This window comes from Nuphar pumila, chromosome 13 (genome assembly GCF_984573655.1).
Source record: "Nuphar pumila chromosome 13, dmNupPumi1.hap1.1, whole genome shotgun sequence".
Classification (NCBI taxonomy): Eukaryota; Viridiplantae; Streptophyta; class Magnoliopsida; order Nymphaeales; family Nymphaeaceae; genus Nuphar; species Nuphar pumila.
The window spans coordinates 44,518,603-44,531,336 of NC_143261.1; positions in this window are offsets into that span (position 1 = coordinate 44,518,603).

A 12,734-nucleotide genomic window follows, 5' to 3' on the forward strand; every position below is an offset into this window, starting at 1 on the left:
TTTCCTGCTTAGCTTAGGTTGCATTGCATATAGTTTATTTTTATAATGTTAATGTGTGATGGATGATGATTCATGCATATTTTTATGAATTCACTATGGTCTACACAAATGGCACATGCACTAGCTTCTATGAAGTTTATAAACTTGGTGGAATTTGTATTTATGGCCATAGTCAGAATATGAATGATACTTAGATTTATGATCTTCACATTAGCCACATTCAGCCTACACTCTTAGGCTAACTTCAAAAATGCACTGCATTTCTCAAAATACAAAAAGTATTTATCAATTCCTCAAATCCATATCCATTCATTTCATGCATTTGCCAATTCCCATTCAAATCTCAATTCAAAGAATTTCATTTTCTCAAAATTTTCTAAGTCATATGGAGAAATCGATTTTCTCAGAATATGAAAACCTCAAAGTATGTTTCAAGTGTTTCTCAAGTTCAAAATTCGAAATTTCAAGTTATAGTTTCAATTTCAAAGTTGGAATTCAGAGAAACCAAGTTTTCTCAAAATTGATTTTCATAAAATCTCAAGATTTCCCCAGAAATCGATTTTTACTTGTCTCAGAAATATTTTTCAAGTCCTAATTCACGATTTTTCATGTGATATCATTTCCAAGATTTACATTTTCTAAATATTTCAATCATTCAAAGCAAACATCATGTTTTCAAATGTGCATTTTCTGAAAATTCATAGCACATGCCTGATTCTTTGTGCATTTAGAAATTAGAATATGATTTAGACAAGTTGAATAGAGTAGAGCATAAGATTGATCCTTGGTTCGATTACCCCTGTTAAAGGTGGCAGGAACGGTCGAACCTCGTACCGACAGGCGAGTCCCATTCTACAGAATTTTCCCGCATTTTAAAACGGAGGCGAGTTATTTTCAAAATCTTTTTCAAAGGTCAGTTTGATTTGCAAAAGTTAAAAATTTTGCGATGATAACAGCTCCCTTATTCCCTCAAGCTCAATTTCCAATGTACTCATAACATGGCCGAGTACGAAGCTCTAATACAAGGCCTCAAAATTTTGCAAAGCTTTGATGTCAAGAGAGTACACGCCTTCGGTGACTCATTACTCGTTATCAGCCAAGTTAATGCTGAATGGCAAGTCAAGGATTCAAAGTTAATCCCTTATCAGAAGATCGCCTTAGCTCTCATAAGCGACTTTGAAGAATTTCAGCTCAATCATGTCAAGAGGGAATACAATCACATAGCCGATGGTTTAGCCTGCTTGGGCTCTATTTTGTCTTTTAAAGACAGTGAATCCTGTCGTTCCTTCGAGATCGGCAGGCTTGATCAACCTGCCTATATTCCAGTTGAGCAAGTGAACCAGGCCGCTCAGAAGGAGAAGCCTTGGTATCAAGACATCAAAAGCTTTATTGAAACTGGTGAATTCCCACCAAACATGCCAAGAAGGGAGCAACATGCAATTCAACGCATGTCAGTCCGCTATTTCATCCTTGCCAATACTCTCTACCGTCGTGGGTTCAGTTCTGAGTATGCTAGATGCTTAGATAAGGATGAAGCCATGGAAGTGGTCCGAGAGGCACACGAAGGAATTTGTGGTGGCCATGTCGGCTACCAAACACTCGTCAAGCAGATTATCCGCGCAGGATATTACTGGAAAACCATGCAGCAAGATTGCCATCGATTTGTAAGGAAGTGCGTCAGGTGTCAGATGCACGCGCCTTCCATTCATGCGCCAGCCGCATACTTGCAGTCTGTGGTCTCTCCTTGGCCCTTTTCAATGTGGGCCTTCGATGTAGTTGGTCCGATCACTCCTTCTGCATCTAATGACCACAAATACTTCCTTGCAGCTACAGAATACTTCACCAAATGGGTCGTGGTTGTAACTCTACGAACGGTAGAGGGCTGACACGTGGTTTCGTTTATTCATAAGAATCTTCTTTGTCGCTTCGGCGTCCCACATGATATTGTGTCAGATAATGGCATCCATTTCAAAAATGAGAAGATGAAGACCTTCTGCTCGAAGTTCGGGATTCATCACCACTTCTCAGCTCCTTACTATCCCCAAGGGAACGGTCAGGCAGAGGCCACCAACAAGATTTTGATCTGCATTCTGGAAAGAACAGTGGAAACAGGCCGTGATTGGCACGAGAAGATGCACGACGCACTTTGGGCGTACCGAACCACCATTCGAACCCCAACCAATGCCACTCCTTCAGGGCTCGTCTACGGAACAGAGGTGGTGTTACCTCTACATGTTCAGAAGCCCGCACTCAAGTTTGCGTCACTCGTTGAACTTCCGCTTGATCAGTATCAGCAGCAGAGATTGGTACAGCTTGATCTACTAGACGAGAAAAGACTCAAGGCAGCAGAGCACGCTCAGGCCTATCGTCAGAGGATAGCTAGGCACTACGCCAAATCAGTTATTGAGAGAAGATTTCGAGTCAATGATCTTGTGCTCAGATCGACAACTCATCTCAAGCACCGGCCGAAGGGCAAGTGGTCACCCAATTGGGAAGGCCCTTATGTGGTTAAGGAAGCATTGCCCCGTAATTCATATCGTCTAATCAATGCAGATGGAGCGGAATTGCCAGATCCTATTAATGCTTTACATTTGAAGAGATTTTACACTTAAATTCCTAGCCTTTTGTACTCTTCAAAAATCTCTCTTAATAAAGCGACAATTTTTTATTAAATTCTCACATCTTCTCCCTGATACTGGGGCATTTTTATTTTTGATCTATACGTGTCTTCCTTCGTCATATGCAGGCAGGATTAGACGAACTCTTTTTCTGAAAAACTTGTCAATTTTTCAATTGATCTATATTTATTTTGCATCTATTTCATTTTCCGATTTAATTGAATTTGCATCGATTTGTTATCTATTTTTATCATTTTGTCGAGTTTTTATCAAGTTTTATCAAACGTTTAAATTTTTTATTTTACATCCCTTTCAGGTTAAGGGATAAAACCTGAACTACTTCCCATAAACTCTTCAATTCATATCAACCTTTATTCATCCCTCTTCAGGATAAGGGAAAATCCTGAAGTCATCAAAGTTCAGACCATCTTGGGTCAAGAATCTTGAATAAATCTTTGTAATCGTCGGAATCTATTCAGGCATTTTGTCAATTCTTCTAAAAATCCGACTCTTGGGTAGGAATTATCTCCTCCTCATCTGGGTTCCGACTCAGATTTTCCTTGTTATATATTCTTACTTTTGAAGTTTCAAGTTCTGACTTGAACTTCCTTTTGAATCCAACGCTCGTGTTGGACAATTCATTTGTTTTGAGAATTCGAGTTTTCGAACCCGATTCTCACCTTCTTTCATATATTTAAAAACCAGGTTCCGACTCGGATTTTCCTTCTTGTATATTCTCATTTTTGAAGTTTCAAGTTCCGACTTGAACTTCCTTTTGAATCCAACGCTCGTGTTGGACAATTCATTTGTTTTGAGAATTCGAGTTTTTGAACCCGATTCTCACCTTCTTTCGTATATTTAAAAACCGGGTTCCGACTCGGATTTTCGTTCTTGTATATTCTCATTTTTAAAGTTTCAAGTTCCGACTTGAACTTCCTTTTGAATCCAATGCTCGTGTTGGACAATTCATTTGTTTTGAGAAATCGAGTTTTCGAACCCGATTCTCACCTTCTTTCTTGTATTTAAAAACCGGGTTCCGACTCGGATTTTCCTTCTTGTATATTCTCATTTTTGAAGTTTTAAGTTCCGACTTGAACTTTCCTTTGAATCCAACGCTCGTGTTGGACAATTCTTTGTTTTGAGAATTCGAGTTTTCGAACCCGATTCTCACTTTCTTTCTTATATTTAAAAAACCGGGTTCCGACTCGGATTTTCCTTCTTGTATATTTCATTTTTGAAGTTTCAAGTTCCGACTTGAACTTCCTTTTGAATCCAACGCTCGTGTTGGACAATTCATTTGTTTTGGGAATTCGAGTTTTCGAACCCGATTCTCACCTTCTTTCGTATATTTAAAAACCGGGTTCCGACTCGGATTTTCCTTATTGTATATTCTCATTTTTGAAGTTTCAAGTTCCGACTTGAACTTCCTTTTGAATCCAACGCTCGTGTTGGACAATTCTTTGTTTTGAGAATTCGAGTTTTCGAACCCGATTCTCACTTTCTTTCTTATATTAAAAAAAAAAACCAGGTTCCGACTCGGATTTTCCTTCTTGTATATTCTCATTTTTGAAGTTTCAAGTTCCGACTTGAACTTACTTTGAATCCAACGTTCGTGTTGGACAATTCATTCATTTTGAGAATTCGAGTTTTTCAAACCCGATTCTCGCCTTCTTTCTTAATATTTAAAAACCGGGTTTCGACTCGAATCTTCCCTTTTGTATATTCTTAAAGTCTCAAGTCCCGACTTGAACTTCTCTTTTCCAACGCTCGTATTGGACAAGTTATTGTGAATTCGAGTTTTCACATTCACTCCTCATTTCCCCTTCAGGATAAGGGATAATCCTGAAACACCGGCAATCATTCTCGCTTAATTCTCAAGTATCTTCGAACGTCGGTCTCATTTTCAAATTCTCCTGTTGAACCAACCAGTGCTCGTACTAGTGTGCATTTCGAAAACCCAGTGCTCGTACTGGTGTGCATTTTTCGAAAACCCAGTGCTCGTACTGGTGTGCATTTCGAAAACCCAGTGCTCGTACTGGTGTGCATTTTTTGAAAACCCAGTGCTCGTACTGGTGTGCATTTTTTGAAAACCCAGCGCTCGTACTGGGGCATTTTTCGAAATCCAGCACTCGTGCTGGTGCATCTAGCGCTTGCGCTAGTGTTTGGCTGACTGATCAGTTAGCTATCCAGGTTCAGTCTTTGTACTAACCAAGCAACAACTCAAGTCTTAAATTGTCAATTTCAACCTTCGGGTTATCATTTTATCAAAAATCAATCTTTTTCTCTTGCGAAGGACCCTCTCCAGGGAGAGTTCGAGGGAGCTCGTTCTTTTCGCATGCAACCATCTTTTGTTCGCAAGAACCCTCTTCCAGGGAGAGTTTGAAGGGACTCATTTTCTTAGCGAACAGTTTGCAAAATAACAACCAACTTTACACAATAGAACCCTTTTTCCCGGGAGAGCTTCGACGGAAGCTCGTTTCTTTTGTGGCCCTTGTTTTCATCATCTTTGGCCAACCCCTTCACAGAGGACCCTCTTCTAGGGAGAGTGTGATGGACTCGTTCCTCTGTGATACTTTCTCAACTTTGTTTTTCGGCCGCCTTTCCATGAGAGAAGCCTAGAGATAGGGAGTTTTTGACGAAAACTTAATTTCTCTTCGAAACTTCCGTTTTGCAAACACCTCCTCTTTCAGGGAAGAGAGGAGCATTTCCAACTTCCCATTCAGGTAAGGGCTTAAGCCCGAGTCTCTTTTTTTGGGGAAAAGAGAGGAGAATTTTGTCATGGACGTGTCAGATCGATATCAAGCAATCTCTTTCATCAAGGACTTCTAGAATACGTTGCCAATTTGCTATCAAAAGTCATTGTTGATCTCAAAGTTTTCATCGCAAAGGATTATCTCAAACTACCTTCAGTATCATTTTCAAAAGAGCAAGACTCTTGCGAAATAAGAGCCAAATTCAAGCTTTTTCTGTTGGTCAACCAAGAGGTTGAAGAAAAATCTTTGATATGACCGGCAAAGGAAAATTCAATGATGTTGAAAAGCCATAAGTGAACTGATATTGATCATAGCTGTGGCACATTCTTAAAGATTTATTCTTTCGGCGGTAAGACAGTGGAAATATCCTGGGCAGTAAAAAGAACCTACCCAATCCATATATCTTCAGTCATCCAAGCTAAGCTGCAATCAAATATCCGCAAAAGGGATCTCTCAATTGTTGTCAAGATGAAGGCAAATTAAGCGAGTAGACCTCCGGGGCCAAAGAAGATTTGAAACATCTCCAAGATGACAGAGTTTGCGACAGATCCTTCCAGGGAAAGTTCGGATCACCGTCGAGATGAAGGCGGATGCGATGGACCTACCGACAAACCCTAAAAGATATTTGATTTCTGCTATCATTTAGAGATTTCAACCCAAGGACCAATGTCATAATCCCTGAGAAAGAAAAAGAAGGATCGGAGCATCTCTAAGATGAAGGAGTTTGTGACGTACCCTTCCTTGAAAAGGAGAGAAAAGTCAGGACATCTCCAAAATAAAGGATGATATAAAAGAAGTCAAGAAAGCTCCACGGTTCAAAAGAGTGCAAACAGATCATCATGGGAAATGCCCAGGATATCAAACTGCCCGAAACTGTCAAGAATCATCTTTTATCTATGTGAAATTCTTTGTCAATGTCTTTTCACTTAATTGCTTTTATGAAGCTAAGAATGTTTTCCTCTCTTTTCATGTGAAGGAAATTGATATCTTCCTTAAAGAAACTCAACAGCAACAAATTTGAATTTTAGATCTCAAATTCTACAGAGTTAGCCCAATTGAAGCTAATACTCTAGGTAGAAAGAGGTGATATTTTCACACATGAGCACAATTCAATCATTCCGAATCAACTACAATTTTTGGCATCTTATTGGCAACATTTTCTGATTATCCCAACATGAAGTGTGAACTTGAAGATCGTTTTGACGTATCCTGACGCCATCCCTCCTTAGGACTGAAAAGTCCTTTCCTTCCGTCTGATCTGAGCGCTCTCAGATCCGCACATTTCCCTGTGCTCCCCACTGTCCCGCCATAGACAGTTCCCGCTCAGGATAAGAGCTAAACCTGAACTTTTTGCAAAAGATCTGTTATTGTCAAAAGCTATTTTCAGTCTCAGCAATGAGGCGCCCAAGAACAACCCCTTTTCAAGCTTTAGGGACCCCCATTTTTATCCTTTTGCAAAAACCCCTCTTGGATTTGTTGTGTAAAGTCTAGAGGCCCATCATAGTTTTCCTCGCTCCTCGAGGATTCTGTATCCATTCAGGCTAAGGATTAAACCTGTCACCTCGCTCCTCGAGGTGTAACCCAAAAACCTTCTGCGAGAGGTCGTCTGTTTTTAGAAAGCTGATTTTAGTCTCAGCAATGAGGCGCCCAAGATCATCCCTTTTCCAAGCTTTAGGGAATCCCTTGATTTTCTCTTCTCGCAAACCCCTTTTGAATTTGTTCGTCCAAATTCCGAAGGCCCCATCATGGTTTCTTCATCCGAGGATTCCGTATGGTCGTCCCTTTCAGGTTAAGGGTTAAACCTGAACCTCGCTCCACGAGGTACCTTCCGTTCAGGTTAGGGTTAAAACCTGAGTCCCATTCCGACAAGATATCCTTTCTAGTCCCATCACCGTTTCCTCGCTCCTCGAGGATTCTGCATCCATTCAAGCCAAGGATTAAACCTGTTGCCTCGCTCCTCGAGGTACCACCCAAACCTTCTGTGAGAGGTCATCTGTTTTTAGAAAGCTGATTTTAGTCTCAGCAATGAGGCGCCCAAGATCATTCCTTTTCCAAGCTTTAGGGAATCCCTTGTTTTTCTCTTCTCGCAAACCCCTTTCAGGATTTGTTCGTCCAAATTCTGAAGGCTCCATCACAGTTTCTTCGTCCGAAGATTCCGTATCATCCCCCACTTAGGTCAAGGATTAAAATCTTAAATCTTCTTCTGATGATATGTTCCTTCCTGTTTCATCACGGTTTCTTTGTTTAAAGAGTCCGTATGGTCATCCCTTTCAGGATAAGGGTGCAGCCTGAACCTCGCTTCGCGAGGTACCTTCCTTTCAGGTTTGGTTTAAACCTGAGCCTCGTTTAGACGAGGTAATCCTTCCCATCCCATCACGGTTTTCCCCACAAAGGAACCTGTGCTCTTCGTACATCCATTCAGGAAAGGATCGTCTTTGAGTTTCATCTCATGAGGCATTTCTCTCAAAATGTCCCATCGAGGTCCGTTTATGCTTCCTTCCCCATCCAAATTATCTTGATCTATTTTTCGTCCCATCCAGGATAAGGGCTAAACCTGAGTCATTCCAAAGGGCTGATCTTGTCCCACCATGAAACTTGATCAAAATTCTTATCTTTCACCATCCTTGGGATTTTCACCCAAAGTCCCATCACGATTTCCTCATTTCTATCATTCAGTCATATCATTGTCGAGGATTTCATCCCCCCGGGACCATTCAGGATAAGGTTTCAAGCCCGAAAAAGCCATATTTTCAAAATAATTCTTCCACACCCAGCTCGGATCAGCTGACTGGGGCATTTTTCAAAATTTGGAGTGTTTCTTTGCCACTAAGCTCGGCTTTCAACCGGCTTAGTAGCAAAGAGGGGCATCTGTGAACACCCCAAATTTTTCAAAAGATTTTATAAAAATTACCCTTTCGCCCCTAAACCCGTTTTCTGAGAAAATCAAGTCATTTCTTTAGATTTTCTAAATTAAAATTCGTATTGATATATTCAAAATCAACTCCGGATCCGAATCTAGTACTTTAAATCCATATTTTCTCAAAATCCGGATCAAAACCCATTTTTGAAATTTTTTTTTTCGAAATAGCTTTTTAATCTCGGAAAAATTCCCTTTTTGTAAATATATTTTTTTTTTAAAAATACAAAAAAAAAATAGTTTTAATCTTTGTTTTCTCGTGAAACTTTAGGATTTTATCCTAAAAATACAAAAAAATTGAAAAATAAACTAAAAACCAAAAAAATTGGAAAATTTATGAGAAAAACAAATGAGTTTTAAACTTTTAAAATCATCTTTTGCTAAAAACCTCATTTTAGAAAAACACCTTTTTGAAAATCTTTTTTTTTTTTGAAAGAGCCCTTTTTCGTAAATTGATGGCTTAGGGTTTTCCTTCGTAAGAGAGGAAAGGGCGGCGCCTCTGAGGGAGGAGAGTCTTCCACTCCTTGGCCGACCACCCCCATATGGACCTTCTTTCTTCAACCCTCCGATCTTCTCCTTCTTCCATGGTCGAGCAACCACTCACCCTTCGATCATCCAGGTTCGTTCTCCACCTTTAATCCCCCAACAAACCACCTTCTCCTTCCCTCTCGCACGCTCTTCCTCTGGAAGATTCCTGATCGCACGCCCCCATCTGCCATCTTCCATCAATATCCACCCTCGATCGCCATGGCCATTGGCCTCCTCCGTTCATCTTCAATGGCCTTGCAAGCCTTCTTCCTCTCCCCAACCAGCCCCATGTGCGACACCAAGCTCCACCTTCCGATCACTGCCCCCCCGGATTCGGACCATCGATCTGCAACAGAAGCCCTCCTTCTCGAGGCTTCTCCTTTTTCTATAAAGGTAGGCCAGCGAGAAAGAAAGGGGGGCATCGATCATCGACCATTCCCGCTTCCTATCGGTGCTTGTTGTTTTCCTGTTTCGAGAAGATTGATCTCCTCTCCAAAGGGCTGAAGGTCGACCCTCCTATAATCCGTTCTGAAGTTGTAAGAGTATTCAACCGGGACTCTCTCTCTTCCTCTCGAATCAAAACAAGGCTGTGGCTCGATCTACCCTCCAAGGAAACATCCCTCTCAGAGTCTCTGCAATACGTCTAAAAAAAAAATCTTCAGTCGAAAAACAAAACCCTTCTGAATCCCTGCCGTAGCGAGGTAAGAAGCTCACCTCCCTTCTCTTTTTCGTCCTCTGATTTCCTCCTGAACTTTTTTTTTTTTTCTTCTTCCTTTTCTTTTTTTGTTTTTTTTTTTCCCTTTTTCCTTTGCCCCATTTGAAGCACCATGACAGTATTGGTTTGCCTATAGCAAAACCAATCTGTCTTTCGTGCAATAGCAACGGGACGATAACATCCCAACATTCCTAATATGTCTTTGTCCATGTCGCAAAATCCTACTCTTGTTGGGCTTAGATCATTGGATCCGATAATCCGTTGGGATTCATCCAGATCTCGGTCCAGGTTTTATTCTTGTGGTGGATTCTTAAGCTTTGGTTTCACTTTGGATCTCCTAGTTCCATTGCACACCCCTGTAGATCACGGTATTTCAATTATTGTCGTCTGGGATTATGAAAATTTGTTAATCGTTGCAATTTGTTTTAGTATTCTGCATAATTTTTTTCTTTCTTTTCCCCTATTATGCTCTAAGCCGTGATATGCTAATATTTCAATCCCATCTCTGTAACTACACCTATTTTTTTTTTATATATACCCGATCTGATCCAGCATCAGATCGAGTCCTTTAAATCAAACTTTTCATCGATTTCGTGCTTCCTGTTCATTTCTTGGATTTGGCTCCCTGTCCTGCTTGTGAGCCCTATCAATATAATATGCTCGGCATCGCTAAGTCGTTTCTCTGTTTGTGTCAAATACCGTGATGCGTAAATACCAGATGCTATCTTCCCATTGTATGATGATATCGTTCTTTTTTGACCCCCCCCTCCCCCCCTTCTGTTAATACCATGTGTTGCAAAATAAAAAAAAAATGGCTGCAGAGACATACTCAGTGATTTAATGGGTATGAAGATTCACCTTCATGATCCTCATATATTCACTGGTTACAGATACTAAAGAAATAGTGGGTTATCTCAGTTTCCTCTAAAAGTAAATGTGCGTGTATGTATTTTGATAAGAATTGGCGCATCAGAAATTTTTTTTTTTTTTTAGGCAGTCCTCTTATTTGTCTTGTCGTTCACCTTATCAGATTCCCTGTTGATATCTTCTGTGTTATTGCTTTATTTCATTGTCAGATTTTCACTTCCTCTACTCAATTATGAAGAAATATCTCTGTAACATTTCTAAAATCATAGATTCGCCATTTTCATATCAGTCCATTTTTCTTTCAAAATCAAGATGATACACTGCAACATTGTTTTCATTCATAGTGTTGTTGCCTACTCCGCTCGTCATCTGCATTCGCAAGGTAATTACCAGGCTCCAATATCATGTAACATCACGATAATAAGAGGACTCCCCAGCATCTGGTGTCCTGAAATATATCTCTGGCGGATCAACCCGTGAACCACTTCATGGACAAAGCAAATTTCAGGAAACAACCACTTGGAACTATGTCATATGTATTTTTCCTAAGATTTGTTTACATACACAGCAGAAGAAGTGTGTACAGGGATGTCAATGAAGTCCACCTACTAGTTAATCCTAGTATGTGTGGTCAAGCTGGTGGATTCCGGTATAACAAGACCTGACAGTTTTTTTTTTTTTAAAATTACAAATTCTTTTGTCAGTTTGTCTGTTCAATTGATAAACAGACCTTTAGTGATTTATTAATCTAGTCATTGTTTTACATATTTGGTTCATTAATAGCTGTGTGAATCCATTGACTCATTTGTTGGCTTCGTTAGGTGGTTTATTGACAGGTGCTTGCGTCTATCGATTCCTTGCTTGGTACAGAAATTGACATTGGACCCTTTTTGTTGATATAGGTATGTTGACCATCTATCTTTCTGCTGAATTCATATATAGGAAATATTAACTGTTGTTCAGTCTATCAATCTATTTATTTGATCATTTCACTTTAGTAATTATCTGCTTAAAGCATTGAGCCTTATTGATTCTGCTTCTTGATTGTCTTACCTCACCCATTCATCTTCATCTTCTATGTTAAGCTCCCTTCATATAGATTTGAGGGACCAGCTTGATGGAGTCGGGCCACCCGTGCCTTTTGAGACTATACATATTAAAGAAGGCCATTAGTTTCCTTTCACCACAGGTTTGGGTCATCGCACCCACTGGAGTTGAGCGTCTAAATAGAACCTGCCATGATCCAATCCAATCATGCATATGTCGTGGGGGCACTCAACTGGGTCTATAATAGCAGAACTTGATCTCAGGTCCGGACTAGAATTCCTCCACCCAAGTCAGTTTGATAGAATCGATCCCTTTGGAAATGTCGTGTGTCCAGAATTTAACTTCAAACCTTAACCCAGTGGATGTCTACGTTTCCAATAAACAATGGTAGGTATGTTTTTTTCTTTTATGTATATATTAGCTGAATGATTTATTTTGATAGTGTTATAACAAAATGGCATGCTGTCCAGGAATCGGTCCCCTGTTGGTTCAGAATTTTTCTAAGTTCTGCCAAATATGTACTGTCAAAACCAACCACTTCATTTATATGTCAGCAGCATCCATTTGGAAACAATTGATGTATTGGCTCATTATTTTTTTAAGTTTGCCTTAGCGATGGTAATCTCGATGCATACAAAGTAGCATTACGTATCACATGTTCACTAGAGGTGCAGGGCATCACCTTACATCTACCTTATCTTCAACCCTTCATATCCACCCCATTACCTCGCTGCTACCTGCAGTAGCAGGTATATATCCAGCTAGCACACAACATATCCTGTTGCATCTTTGTGTGTCCCATGTTGCCTATTATCTCATCAGCTACCACCATACATACTCACCTGTTAGAGTCACTGCTGCCAACTTGTTCACACCCTGTCCACCAGGACTTCATCCTCCATCCTACAGCCATGTCCAATTATTGACGTGGTTTCATTGTGGTTACATATGAATCCTGCTGTAGTTAACTATGTTCTCGAATGCTTACCACCTAGTGTAGGTCCATCAGCGTTATATGCCTCCATTTACTGTTAAACATTACATCACCAATCATCCCACATTTCTTCACTTCTCATTCAGTCACAGCAATGTTAAGCATTGCTGCGGCTTCATTGTGTCTGTCATAAGGTCGACAATTGTTGCAAGAACTTTCCTGCAGCAACTCCAACAGTTGCTGCAATATCGTGTTTACTACAGCAGTTTAAAAAAAATCACTGTAAGCTGTCCTTTGACCCTTCATACAATTATGGCCTTATGCATAATCATCTCTGTCATTGATTATTGCCCCC